Source organism: Crocodylus siamensis, chromosome 1 (assembly GCF_052110815.1).
Source record: "Crocodylus siamensis isolate JL-2025a chromosome 1, ASM5211081v1, whole genome shotgun sequence".
Classification (NCBI taxonomy): Eukaryota; Metazoa; Chordata; order Crocodylia; family Crocodylidae; genus Crocodylus; species Crocodylus siamensis.
In genome coordinates, this window is record NC_143395.1 from 208,047,469 (window position 1) to 208,062,305 (window position 14,837).

Here is a 14,837-nt window from a genome sequence, read left to right on the forward strand (position 1 = left end):
GTGGATCCTTTCACTAGAAGGCCAGCTGGGTGCAGCAGCAGTTCTTGTCGGAATGATTTCTCATTATTGATGTGCACCCTGTTAACTGTTTCATACCTGTTTGATATATACCCTTTAGCTCAGCATCTTCAAAGCACTTTTGTAGTTGTGTAGATCAAGAATTTCAAGCAGTAATTAACAAATCAAAACTCTTTGTTATTGGTTATCAAAAAGTCATGATTTTGATTCGATTACCTTCTTCAGTAAAAAGAGGTAATCTATTTCTACTAGGTTGTAACATCAAGAAATTGTTTTAACAACCAGGAAAAAAACAGTTTTTGAGGAGTTGTCCTTGGAAGTTCAGGGGAACCACTGAGGCAAAATAAGAGTAAATCAGGAGATGCCTATCAAAGCACACATGGAGAATGCATAAACATGAAGTAATTTCAAAGAAATACTTAGTGTACTAGTTAATCAAGGATGAACATTTCACACAGAATTGTCATCCATATTTTGTATTTTAACTTTTGTGAGTATGCCCAGCTCAGCTTGAGTTTCATAGTCATCGCTGCTTAGGGCAGTTGATCAATTGCCTCCTTACTAATAGATGATTGTTGATTGAGGATGTTGCTGAAGTGTTCTGCCCATCTCTGCAGTATCTTTCCTTTATTGATAAGCAGTGTGGTGCCATCAGAACTCAATACTGGAGATGATCCTGATGACCATGGCCTGTAGATTGTCCTCAGAGCATCATAGAAGTTCTTCATTTTGTTCCTGGTTGTGTAGGACTGAATTTCATCTTCCTTGTTGCTCAGTCATGAGTGTTTCATTGATCTGAGTTTGTATTGGACAGTCTTCTTGATGTTATTGAAGGCTGCCTTCTTGGATGAAATGCTGTCTTCTAAGCAGGCCTTTTGGCCCTAGTGTTTTTTGTTCAGTAGTCTCCTAGTATCATATTCATTAAACCAATCTTGATGTTTGTGTAGTGGGTAAGAGTACAGATGAGAGAGCTTGTTCCCATACCCAGAATTTTTTGACACCTTCATAAATGGCTGAACTGTTTTGACTGACATTTTCAAATGGAACAAACAAAAAAGTATAGTCAACCTGAGGCTTTTGACCCTGGTTTGTAATCAAGCATAAGGAACTTTGATCTTCTCTGAGGTAAACATGCAGCATAGAAAATTGCAGTCATGCAGTTAAAACTTGGTAAAGTTTTTAGAAACATCTGAAAATAGGTTCTTTTATAATCAGAAGTGTTAGGCAAACTTCATATGGTAATGCTGTGTGCCCTGCATAGGTTATTACCCTAAACAGAAACGTTCATAAAAAGCTTCTAGGTATTTTCAAAATGTAATTGTACTATGAAGTATTCTAGAGGTGCACCAGTCCATCAGTCCATATCGTATAAGCACTGATGAAAGGAAAATTGACATTATTGGCAATCAGCCTTTTTTTTTTTTTTGGCTTATGTGGCTGATATCACTGATAAATGCTGTGTGCTTGGTGATCAGTGTCTGGCTGGTAAGTCTAGGGGGAAGGAAGAGGCTTGGGCAGGAGATGGAGGTGGCAGATCAAGGCCCCTGTGGTGAGGGAGGGAGTGGGACTGGGGCAGTGGCAAGCAGCTTGTCCAGGGAGACAACCCCCACTGCTTCACACACCCGCAGGGGAGGCATGGGGGCTTGTGCCCCCCCAGGCTTGTGTGCAGGGCAAGGACGGGCTGGGGTCAGCCCTAGGTTCTCAGTGTGAGGGGCTGGGGCAATGCTTGGCTTGGGTGGTGGTGGCACCGAGAAGGGGTCTACGGGGCTTGTAGCGCCCCCTCCCAGCACTGCCACTGCCCACCCCAAGCATAGCTCCAGTCCAACCCTCCCACTGGGAAGAACCTGGTACTGCCTCTGGCTCCAGCCCACCCTCACCCTGTGCACAGATCTGGTGGTACATGCTCCCGTTGCCTCTCCCAGAAGTGTGCGCAGCAGCAGGAGCCACCCCTTCCACCCCACCCAATGAGCCACTTGTGGCTCCATCCCGTGCTCTGTCTTGCCCTGGCTGGGCAGCATCTGCCCCAGCCTCACTCCCTCCCTCACCACAGGGGCCTCCATCTGCACCCCACATTGCTCTTCCCACCTCTCCCCCCCAACAGACTTACCCCCCGCAACAGCCTGACAGCTCTACAAGCTGTCAGGCTGCCTATTGGCAATCAAATTGGTATTGGCCTATATGGCTTATTAATAATTGGCCATCGATATCAGCCCAAAAAATCTTCATTGATGCACCCCTAAAATATTCAGTTCTTCCTTTGAGAGAGAGTTTTGGAAATAGCTCAAAGTAAAATGAATTCAAAAGTTTATTTTTCCAGACAGAAAAAACATACTAGGGCAGTGAGCTTCAACTATGTGGACCAAATGAATGTTGTGAGGTCTGTCTGCATGCCAGGATCTGACCCAGAGCTGTCTGCATGTTCAGAGCTCCAGTATGATACTGGAGATAGGCCAGTTGAAAGCCTTTTTGTTAGGGTAAGAGGGGAGAGCAACAAGGGTTGATGTCATGGTGGGGGTCTGCTGTAGATCACCAGACCAGGAGGAAATGGCAGATGAGGTTTTCTTTAAACAGTTAGTAGAAGTTTCCTAATTGCAGGCCCTGGTTCTCATGGGGGACTTCAGTCACCCTGACATCTGCTGGGAGGGCAATACAGCAGTGTGCAGATAATCCAGGAAGCTTTTGGAGAGTGTTGGGGACAATTTCCTGGTGCAAGTGCTGGAGCAGCCAGCTAGGGGCCATCCTCTTCTTGACCTGCTGCTTATAAAAAAGGAATTGGTGGGAAATGTACTAGCAGATAACAACTTGGGCAGCAGTGACCATGAGATGATTTGAGTTCAGGATCTTGAGGAAAGGAGGGCAGCAGAGTAAGGATCCTGAACTTCAGAAAAGCAGACTTGGGGAACTGATTGTCAGGATCCCCTTGGAAGCTAGCCTGAAGGGGAGAGGAATCCAAGAGAGTACTGTACTTTTAAAGTTCAGGCTGTACTTTAAAGAAACCTTACTGAGAGTGCAGGAACAATTGTCCCAATATGCAGGAAGACAAGCAAGTATGTCTTGGCTTAGCAGAGAACTTTTCAGTAAACTAAATCACAAAAAGGAACCTTATAAGAAATGGAAACTTGGACAAAAAACTAGGGAGCAGTATAAGAGTATTGCTTGGGCATGAAGGGATCAAGTCAAGAGGGCCAAAGCACAATTGTAATTGCAGTTAGCAAGGGACATGAAGGGTAACAAGAAGGTTTTCTATAAATGTGTCAGTAACAAGAGGATCAGAGAGGGTATGGGTTTCTTACTGAATGGGGGAAGCAATATAGTGACAGAGATGCAGAAAAAGCTGAAGTATTCAATGCCTTTTTCACCTTTGTTTTCACTGCCAAGGTCACCTCTCAGACTACTGCACCTGACAAAAAAATCTGGGGAGGAGGTGTTCTTTTGCCACAGCTGGCTGCTCAGGTTAGGGACAGTTTAGAAAAGCTGCTCTGATTAAAGCACCTCCCTGCCACTTCCGGAGCACATGCACAAATATCCATTAGCAGTATAGGACAGAACCTAATGGCTTCTCATTGTTAAAGAAAGTTTGTGTTTGAGCTTTATTGAATAGGAGCTACCTGTACCACTCTTCAATCAGACACTGAGTTTCCTGTTATCTCTTTCATAACCATTTTATGCTGTGCATGGTATATTGGAGGGGGGTGTGCAAAATATGGCCTGCAGGCCAGATCTGGCCCACCAGGCCATTCTATCTGGCCCATGGGGCTTCTGAAAAATTTAGAGAACTAATATTTTTCTGTTATTGGCTGCTTGTCAAAGATGATGGGAGACGGGGGCAGTAGGACCCAAAGGAAGCTGGTAGCAGGACCCAGCAGCAAGGCCAGCCCTGCCTGGGGCTGTTTCTGTCTTCATCTGCTGGAGAAGGAAACTCAGATAGGAATGCAGAGGGGAATGAAGGGGCACAGGGGAGGACTGTGGATGATCACCCCAGTCCTCAGGGCCGGACCAGGCTGGCTCCTGCCGAGTCCTTCAGTTGTGGCCTTGCAACCGGGAGCCACGAAGTGCTGGAGCAGCAGGCAGCAAAATGGGGAAATGGCAGCTACAGACAGGGGAGGAGGAGTGGCAGCAAGTGGGCACATGAGAGCGCAGCAACAGCTGGGCAGGAGCCCAGGTCCCAGGCTGATGTGCTGGGGCCAGCACCAGTGGGGCCCAGAGTGAGGTGGCAGGAGCGTGGGACCCCTGCCTCTTCTCCAGCACAGTTAATGCTAGACCCCACACCCCTGCTGCTCTGCTAGCGCTGGCCCCAGGACACCAGCCTGAACCCTGTGCTCCTAACCATCTATTGCTATGCTTCCATGCAGCTGCTTGCTGCCCCTCCCCAATGCCTGTAGCTGCAATTTCCTTGTCTTTCTACCCACTGCCAGCTACTTATGCACCACATGGTTCCCAGCTGCATCACGAGACAGCGGGAGCACAGGGCTGATGCCAGTACCATGGAGCCAGGATCAGGAGGGGTATGTGTGCATGCGTGTGCAGGAAACTGGGTATTGAGTTTGCACACACGCAGGAAAAAGCATTGCGTGTGTGCATGTGCAGGAAACAGGATTGTGTGTGTGTGTGCAGGAAAGACGGGAGTGTGTGCACGGGCACATGCGCATGAAAGAAGGGAGTGTGTGTGTGTGTGTTTGCACGAAAGAAGGGAGTCTGCATGCTCATTTGCAGGAATAAGGCAGTCTGTGTGCACATGTGCAGGAAAGAAGGTTGTGTGTGTGTGCAGGAGAGGGAATGTGTGTGTGCAGGAGAGGGAGTGTGTGTGTGCGTGCGTGTGCAGGAGGAAAGGGGGTGTGTGTGCACATGCTCAGGAAAGGAATTTTGTGTATGTGCATCTGCAGGAAAGGGTGTGTGTGCGTGTGTAGGAAAGAAGGGAGTGTGTGAGCGCGTGGGCATGAAAGGGGATTGTGGGTGTGCAGGAAACTGGATTGTATGTGCATGTGCAGGAAAGGGAATGTGTGTGCAGGAAAGAAGGGAGAGTGCACACGTGCAGGAAACGGGATTGTGTGTGCATGTGCATGAAAGGTGTGTGTTTATGAAAGGGAAGGTGTGTGTGCACGCACATGAAAGGGTGTGTGCGTGTGCAGGGAAGAAGGGTGTGTGCGTGTGCAGGGAAGAAGGGTGTGTGCGTGTGCAGGGAAGAAAGGATTGTGTGTGTGTGCATTTGCAGTAAAGGGAGTGTGTGTGTGTGTGCAGGGAAGAAGAAAGTGAGTGTGTGTGTGTGCAGGGAAGAAGAAAGTGAATGTGTGCGTATGCAGGGAAGAAGGGAGTGTGTGTGTGCGTGTGTTCAGGAAAAGTGTGCGCACATGTGCAGGAGAGAAGGGAGTGTATGCACGCGTGTGCAGGAAAGGGAGTCTGTGTGTGCACATGTGCAGGAAAGATGGAAGTGTGTGTGCATGTGTGCAGGAAAGAAGATTATGCGCGCATGTGTGCTGGAAAGAAGGGATTGTGTGAGCATGTGAAGGAAACAGGATTGTGTGTGCATGTGCAGGAAAGAAGGGAGTGTGTGTGTGTGTGTGTGTGTGTGTGTGTGTGTGTGTGTGTGCGCACATGCGCAGGAAAGGGATTTTGTCTATGTGCATCTGCAGGAAAGAAAGTGTGTGTGTGTGTGTAGAAAAGAAGGGAGTATGTGTATGTAGGAAAAGGTAGTGCGCGCACATGCGCGCAGGAAGGAAGGGAGTGCACATGTGCATGCGTGCAGGAAAGAAGGGAGTGCATGCGTGCAGGAAAAGGGAGTGTGTGTATGTGCAGGAAAAAGGGAGTCTGTGCTCATGTGCAGGAAAGGTTGTGTGCGTGCGTGTGCAGGAGGAAAGGGAGTGTGTGCGCATGCGCAGAAAAGAGATTTTGTGTGTGTGTATCTGCAGGAAAGAAGGGAGTGTATGTGTGCATGTGCAGAAATGAAGGGAGTATGTGTATGCAGGAAAGAAGGGAGTATGTGAGCATGTGGGCACAAAAGGGGATTGTGCGTGTGCAGGAAACTGGATTGTATGTGCAGGAAAGAAGGGAGTGCGTGTGCAGGAAAAAGGGAGTCTGCATGTATGTGTGCAGGGAAGGGAGTGTGTGTATGCCTGAGTGTGCAGAAGGAAAGGGAGTGTGTGTGCACATATGCAGGAAAGGGATTTTGTGCGCATGCATGTGCAGGAAAGGAGGGAGTGCATGCGCTCATGCGTGCAGGAAAGGAGGGAATGTATATATGTGCAGGAAAAAGGGAGTCTGTGCTCGTGTGCAGGAAAGAAGGTAGTGTGTGTGTGCGTGTGTGTGCAGGAGGAAAGGTGTGTATGTGCATCTTCAGGAAAGAAGGGAGTGTGTGTGTGTGTGCAGAAAAAAATGGGAGTGTGTGTATGCAAGGAAGAAGGGAGTGTGCGAGCGTGTGGGCACGAGGGGATTGTGCGTTTGCAGGAAACTGGATTTATGTGCATGTTCAGGAAAGAAGGGAGTGCGTGTGCAGGAAAAAGAGAGTCTGCATGTGTGTGTGCAAGGAAGGGAGCGTGTGCGTGCCTGCGTGTGCAGGAGGAAAGGGAGCATGTGTGTGCATCTGCAGGAAAGAAGGGAGTGTGTGTATGCATGAAAGAAGGGAGTGTGCGCGTGCATGTGCACAAAAGGGAGTGCGTGTGCAGAATAGGGAGTGCGTGCATGCATGCATGCATGAAAGGGAGTGAGTGCGCGTATGCGTGCACGAAAGGAGGGAGTCTGTGCTGAAACGATTGTATGTGTATGTGCAGGAAAGAAGGGAGTGCATGCATGCGTGTGCAGGAGGAAAGGGAGTGTGTGTGTGCATGCATGTGCAGGAGGAAGGGGAGTGTGTGTGTGTGTGTGTGTGTGTGTGCACATGCGCAGGAAGGGGATTTTGTGTGTGCATCTGCAGGAAAGAAGGGAGTGTGTGTGCAGGATAGAAGGGAGTGTGTGCATGCATGTGCACAGGAAAGAGTACGGGTGCACGTGCGCGCAGGAAAGAAGGGAGTCTGCGTGTGTGTTTGCAGGAAGAAGGGAATGTGTGTGTGCATGTGTGTGCCGGAGGAAAGGGAAAGTGTGTATGCACATGCGCAGGAAAGAAGGGGAAGTGTGTGTCCGTGTGCAGAAAAGAAAGGAGTGTGTGCGTGTGTAGGAAAGAAGGGAGTGTGTGTATTCAGGAAAGGGAGTGTGCGAGCGTGTGGGCACGAAGGGATCATGCATGTGTGGGAAACTGGACTGTGTGTGCGTGTGCAGGAAAGAAGGGAGTGTGTGTGTGTGTGTGTGTGTGTGTGCAGGAAAGTGTGTGTAGAAAAGAAGGGAGTGCACGCACGTGCACAAAAGAAGTGCGCATGCACGAAAGAATACAATGGTTCCACTTGACTGAAGGATTTCTAGTTTTTAAGCAAGAAACACAACCACTTTATTGACCTACCATTGCTGCTGCTCTGTCTGTGCACACAGACACACGCCAGTCCCATGACAATCCATTTTTTTACAATGTGATCATTTAAGATCTTAAAAATGTCCTCTCCTGTTGTTTTTGTGTCCAATTCTTTGCAGCCATATATTTGTTTCTGTATTCCTTGCTTGTTTTCATCATCAATGTATTTGACAAACAAATCTAGAGGTGTCCAACTATGCAATCTGTAAAGCAGACTTTTTTCTGTATGATTTTTTTCTGAAATTTGTTTATGTCTTCTGCCATGTCATCAGTTTTTCTTGTCATGGTGTCATTTGAATGTGGGATGACTTTAATTTTATGTACTTTTGTTTTGCCAAACATGATTTCAGTGATTCTGATAGCAGCAGGAATGACAAGGTTCTAAACAATGGTATGTGGTTTCTTCATTTTTGCCACCACATGTGCAATTTCAAATGAAGCTTGTAGAGCTTGTTTAGGGAGTGCAGATTATGATTTAATAGCAGCACTTGATTTTTTCAAACTTTCACATTTTCTTGTGAAAAAAGTCTAAATTTGTTCTTCAGATCAGGATGTTTAGTATGAAGGTGCCTTTTCAGAAGGAAAGGCTTCGCACAATGTCTCACTGCAAGTCACATGAAGTAATAATGAAAGTATACCTCTGTTGTAAACCTGAAAGCCAGATAACTGGGATTGTAGCTATGTGCTTTATGAACCTGTGAAGATTTTGTACTTTTGTACTTTCACTACTGAGGCTTGTTTTTTTTTCGAAACATATTCCTCTGGCTCCAGCACTTGTTGCACATTTGTCTGAGAACTACCTTCTGCTAAACCTGAAGTCTTTACAAGAAAACAATCCATTTTAACACTCTCCTAAACAGTAAAATTAAAACAGTGACACAAGCCCACTTAAATTTAAACACTTAAATTGAAAACTACAACTGCATGTAGTTTAAGGCATGTGCTTAAACTCTGAGAAATATAATCTTCCTCCCCTTTACTGATGTATGACTATTTCTCATAAAGCAGGAGAGTTCTGATACAGAAAAGCTGGCAAGCAAGTGCAGGGTTGATGAATGATGAAAGTATCTTATTTTGGAAAATATACAGGTTTCCCTCACTTGATTTATACAAGTTTGGTATATGCGAATTCACTCTTATGCAATGACAGTTTTTACACCCCAAATTCATTATATGTGAGGTAAATTCACTGTTATGCGGTCGGCTCTGGGGCTCTTCTTGTCCCCACTCACCCCAGCCCCTGGACCGCACCATGCTGTGGTGCAGGCAGGTGGTGTTGGCTGCTTCCAGGGCCGCTGTAGCAGGGATTGGAGTGATGGTGAGAAGTAGAGGCCCATGGCACTGTGAGGTAAGTCTGTAGGGCAGGGGTCAGCAACCCCTGGGGCATGCATGCTGAGCATGGCACCTGAGGCCATTTTGCTTGGCACATGAGGCCACTTCACTTAGCATGCTACTGCCAGCCCAGGCTCTAGGCAGCTGCTCCCAGGCATGGAGCCTGGACTGTTCCCAGCAGGTGGCTGGGAGGCTGCAAGCAGCCTGGGCTCTGTGGCTGGCGGCAGCTACCAAGAGGTTGGAAAGCTCCTCTGGGCTCCAGCATCATGCACCTTAGATTGGATGGTTGGGGAGGCCCTGAGGCAGCGCAGCCCAGAAAAGCCCAGTGCCACTGCCAGCCCTGCCTGTAGCCAGTCTGGGTTCTGGGCAGCTGCAGCAGGCAGTGGGCAGACTACAAACAGTTGCACTGGGCTCTGCAGCCCCAGCATCAGTTCCATGCTGGCAGCGGCTGCGTGCGCACCTCAAAGCAAAGAGCGGGGATAAATGGTAGTGCTAAGGGTGGGGGGGGGGCAGGCAGCAGCCCCCTTCTATCAGCGCAGCCCACCCCAAGCACTGGGAAGAGTCCAGTGCCACCACCAGCCCTCCTGCATGCAGTGAACTGGGCCCCAGGCAGGCCAGGTCATGGGGCAATCCCCACAGTGCAGGAGGGAGTGGGGTGGTGCCCTGCCCTGCCCCTCCCCTATTTCTTCCTGTACTGTGGGGTCTCAGTCTGCATCCCTACCCCAAGCCCAGGTAGGAAAAAGGAAAAAAAAACGTACCTTCCTGTGACTGGGTCGGAAGGGAGTGTGCTGATATTTGTGTGCCCACCCTTCCTCTCCTGCAGCAGCCTGTGGCCAGCCTGAGGGGCAGGAGGCAAGCAGCCGGATGAGAACCCATGGGGGAGAAGTGGTACCCCCTTGCTGCGGGGGTTTTTGGTACCTGTGTACCCCCTGCCTGTGTTTCGTGTACCCCCAGGGGTACTCATATCACAGATTGAGAAAGTATGCAGGATAGAGCAATATCAGATAAGTATTTTAGAGCAAAAAGTGGATGATCATGCATCTGAGTTATGGCAGTTAGATCTCAAGTAGCTTACAAGTATCATCAGGCAGAGATTTCCTCTGGAGGCAGGCATGAGTTTCAAGAGAGGAAGAGTGAGTTTCAGATGGTTCAGCTTCTCAGGGTTACCTGCAGCCTCTGGGGTCAAAGGTGTCTGCCATCTGCAGTGACCATGGTAACCAAATTGTCCCATAGCAGAGTTTGCCGAGAGACAGAGATGGTATTCTGCCACATTTTCCCCCTCCTCCTTTAAAAACTTGGGCACATGGCTTCACAGAGCCGTGTGTACAAGCATGCTTTGTTTGGAAGGGAGTCACCTTTTGCAACTAAAGAGAGATTAAACGGCACATAAGACTGGTTATAACGATACTACACATAGAACATCGAAGCACATTGGGGTGCTCCCACGCCAGAGCTCTATCAGGTGGGCCTGAGTTCACCTGACCCACTACCTGGAGTCCTTTCGCGACAGAGCATCTGCTATCACATTCTGGCTTCCATTGATTTGTTTGATGGTAAAAATTGAACTCTTGAAGCTTCCAGGCCCATCGTTGAAGCTTGGCATTGGTATTGTACATGGTTTGCAACCATTGAAGCGGGGCATGGTCCGATAGGATGGTGAACTGTTTCCCTGCAGATAGGGCCTCAGCTTCTTCAGCGCCAAACACTCTTTCTTAATAGATGACAGGTTCCTCTCCTGAGGGATTAACTTTCATCTTAAGTAAACCAAGGGTGTTGTGCTTCTTTGTGCTCTTGTAAGAGTGCAACTTCTAGGTCTGTGTTGAAGGCATCGGTGGCTATGTAGAAGGGTTATCATGGACCGGTGCCTTCAGAACCGTTTGTTTGATCAGGGCAGCCTTTAGGGTGTCAAACACTTCCTGATACCCCTGCTTAGACCACTGGATCAGGTCTGCTTTTCTTGGTCATTTCATGTAGGGGAGTGTCTTTAGTGGGTTGTGGAATAGAGAAAGATCCCACACAACTTACTGATTTGTTTGATGTGCCTGGCTGGGGGAGTATTTGGTTGATTGCACAATTTCACAATGATTGCACACTTAATTCATACAACACAATTTTATTTTAAAATTCCTTGCTATGCATAAAACACTGCTTAGCTTTAAGAAAAGCCACAAACATTAAAAACACAATAACTACATATATTAGAAACAATGCTCCAAACACATTTCCTTCCCAAACAATGCTATAAGAATTAGTATTACAAAAACAACTACAATTACAAGTAAAGGTTATTTCTCATGGTATACTTAAAATCCTAGAATTCCAAGAAACCAGATCCCCAAGGATACTTTCATTCTTTAGTTACGGTTTTAGGGCTGGTCTCAGCAGTGATAGGAACAAGTCCCACTCGGGCGCTCCGCGGCTTCAGCGTGAATGGGAGGTCTTGTTCACGGAGAGGATGGTTCAGGTGATCAGTCTGATCCAGCCTACACTTGCGATTCTTCCTTCGGTGTTCTGCAAGTGAGGTTACCTCCAAATTGGGACTGTAGGTTACAGTATTTATTGGGTGAGTTGCCGTCTTGGGCCCCTCCTACCCAAACCTGTCACTACTCCTAAATTTGGGATCGGATCTTTTACCCAGAAGATTCCTTTCCAGGGTCGTCTTTGGGAAATTTTCCACACCACTGCTATGACCTCTCTTGCCAACCCCCTTCCAAAAGCCCCTAGGTTTCGATCTCTCGGAATGTTTACCTAAGGATCGCTTTAAGGTTAACTTTGTTAAAGGCCTCTAGAGATAAAATTAAAAAACCAAGACATTCAGCACATTCGCTGCAAGGCCTCTAAAGATAAAATTCAGAACCAAGACATTCAGCACGTAGGCAAAAACAAGCAATGGCCTAGATAAGATGAATCTTGCATTTTGTTTAAACTGGCTAATGGGTATTTATTACAAAAATTCAAACTATTACATTCAATATGACAGGGAGAAACCATCGCTCCAAATCCAGGGACAAACCTTCTGTAGTATCCAGCCAGACCAAGGAAGGCTCTGACTTGCTTCTTGGTTTGTGGGGGCAGGCAGTGTCTAATGGCCTCAATCTTGTCCCACTAGGGAACAATCTGACCTCCACCCACACAGTGTCCCAAATATATCACTTCGGATAGTGCCAACTGGCACTTTTTGGCTTTCACGGTAAGACCAGCTTGCTTGATTTTTACCTAACACGGAGGTCAGATGAATCATGTGTGATTCAAAGTCCTGACTCAAGATGGCAATATTATCTATGTAAACCATGGCAAACTGCTCACACCCTTGTAACAGGTTATTAATCAGTCTTTAAAAAGATGTGGGAGAGTTGCACATACTGAAGGGTAAAACTAAATGCATATATTCCCATGGGTGTGGTAAAGGCAGACATGGCTGTGGCGTCCAGATCTAGTGCCATTTGCCAGAATCGTTTCAACAGTTCGAGAGTAGAGATGGCCTTGGCTGGGCCCAGGCAATCAAGGGAAAGAGTCCATTCTGGGCATAGGGTAAGCATCAGGAGTGGTACTAGCATTCAGCTTCCTGTAGTCCACACAGAACTGGATAGTCCCATCCTGTTTCTGGATGAATACCACGAGGCTTGCCCAGGGACTCATTGAAGGCTGGATTACCCCTAACTCTCTCATCTCTGTAAGCTTCCGCTTTATTGCTTGCATCACCTTCACATTAACTGCGTATGGTCTGGATTGGATAGGGCGATGGCTGCCTGTGTCTATAGAGTGTACTGCTAGGTTCATTTTACCTGGCTTGTTGGAGAACACCATCTCAAAGTCCTTGAGTGCTGTGAGTAGCTTGTTCTTGTCCTGGGAGGGCAGAAGATCTGACAGGCAGAGCTTCTCTATTCCTGCCTCTCCACCACAGTTGCCATACATGATCAGCTCCTCTGGATCCTTGGGTGATCCTTCAGCTGAGGAAATCCAAAGTACCACATCACTTCTATGTATAGTTTAAGCATGATCATGTGTAGGCTTTTTGTCTGACCCGTTCCTGGTCATTACAGAAGCCACATTGTCCAGCCTGTCCAGGATGACATGGGGACCCTCCCAAGCTGCTTGCAGCTTGTCTGTTTTTAGTGGCAAGAAAACCATGATCTTATCACCTCATTTAAAGGTATGTAAGTGAGCCTTTTCATCATGCCAGACACTTTGCTTCTCCTGGGCCTGGGCCAGGGAGTCTCGTGCCACCCATATCATGTCAGTTAGCTTCTGACAAAAGCTGAGCATATACTTTACCATAGAGATCTCAGTGGAAGTGGTGTTGTCTTCCCACTCTCCTCACATCAAATCAAGAGGACCCCTAATTTGCCTTCCAAACATCAAGTCGAATGGCAAGAACCCAGTGGACTCCTGGGGTACCTCCTGGTTGGCAAAGAGAAAAAGTGGAAGTTTCTCATCCCAGTCATTGGGGTTAGAGTCCACATAGGCCTTTAGTATACCTTTCAAGGTCCCATTGAACCTTTCTACAAGACCATTTGTCTAAGGTTAGTAGGCTGTGGTCTTGAGGTGTTTCACCCCACAGTACTCCCACAGGCACTTCATTACCTCAGCCAGGAAGTTCCCACCCCTGTCAGCTGAAAGATGTTGGTCAGGGCTTCAGCAACTACGGGTGCCTTGGTGGAAGTTAAGGCAATTGCCTCTGGGTACTGAGGTGTGAATTCCACTAGAGTCAGGATGTATTTCTTCCCTCTATGAGTCTTATGCCTCAGTGTCTATACCCACTCTTTGGAAGGGTTTATCAGTGATAGGGAGGGGCTGTAGGGGAGCCTTTCTCTTGTCCCCTCTTTTACCCATCTGCTGGCACATCTTATACGATCTGGAGTAGTCTGTCACATTCTGGGCAATTCCAAACCAATAAAAGTTCGCTTGCAGCTGCTGGTGTGTCCGTTCCCTGCCCGTGTGACCAACACAAGGTAAATCATGAGCCATGGAAAGCAATTGTTGTCTGAACTTAAGAGGTATTACAAGCTGGCACTGGGGCTCCTCGGTTTTGGTATGGTTCTCCAGTAGCCACAGCCAATAGAGGGGTCCCTTATCCCAGACCATTTGTTCCCTCTTATCTGGGGTGAACTCTGTCTCTGGCTCCTGAGCCTCATCTACCAAAGTTCTTCCAAGCTGGAGTCCTCTAGAACCTCCTGCTTGAACTCCTCTTGCCCAGCTTAGCAGTCAGCAGGGAGTTCTGGTATTCCTGTAAGGAATGCACCTTCACCCCCGGGGATATCCTCTAACTTCTCCCCGAGAGTCTGTTTCCTCTGCCACTCTCTAATCAGACTCCTCTCTGGGGCTGTCACTTAACCCAACTGGGGAGTCTCTCCCTTCTCCTACTCTGCCTCTGCAGCCAATTGAGTGACTGGGCCCTGGGAGGTTTCCACTCCTCCCGCCTTAGCTTTAATGTGGTTGACGAGCCACCACATTAACCCGGTAGGGCTCTATGAAGCAGCTCCCCACCCTTTCCAGATATTCAAGCTCCATAATATCCTGCCCCACCAATATGGGGACAGGAGCCTCTTATAGCACTCCTAGTCTATGCATATCCCACAGTCTCTCTATTCAGTAGGGAGACGGGTTTACCGGTACCTCGAATGACTGGGGCCCTACCCCTTATATGGTAAGGGTCTTCCCAGGGACTATGTCTGTGGGTGAAACGAGGTTGACATTAATTAATGACACACTGGCCTCTGTGTCCAGTTCCCCAACAAGGGTTCTCCCTTTTACCATTATCTCAGTCCAGTGGTTGGCCATCACCTCCTCTGGGTTTGTAATCCTGTAGCAAAAGTTACGCCCCTCAGAGTGGCTCAAGTCTCCCTCCTCACTGCTTACAGTTGTTGCACAGCTGATTGGCTTGGGTTTGTTGCTTAGCTTTGGGCAGTTGGGCCTGATGTGGCTCAGATCCCCACAGTTATAGTAACTCTTCTTTTCTGAATCGGGTGGTTTGTCTGAATCTGGGGCCACCTTGCGCTCTGCAGGAAGTGCCCTCCTTTCCCATTTTGGGCCTGGCCCTCCCTTCCCCACT

The 14,837-nt window shown here is 47.9% G+C and overlaps 1 protein-coding gene across 5 annotated transcripts in view; it reads left to right on the top strand.

Annotated features, from left to right (window-relative positions):
• The window catches only part of USF3 (upstream transcription factor family member 3), a 137,058-nt gene that overhangs the window by 16,704 nt on the left and 105,517 nt on the right, over positions 1 to 14,837 (top strand). The gene's annotated exons all lie outside the window — the stretch shown is intronic.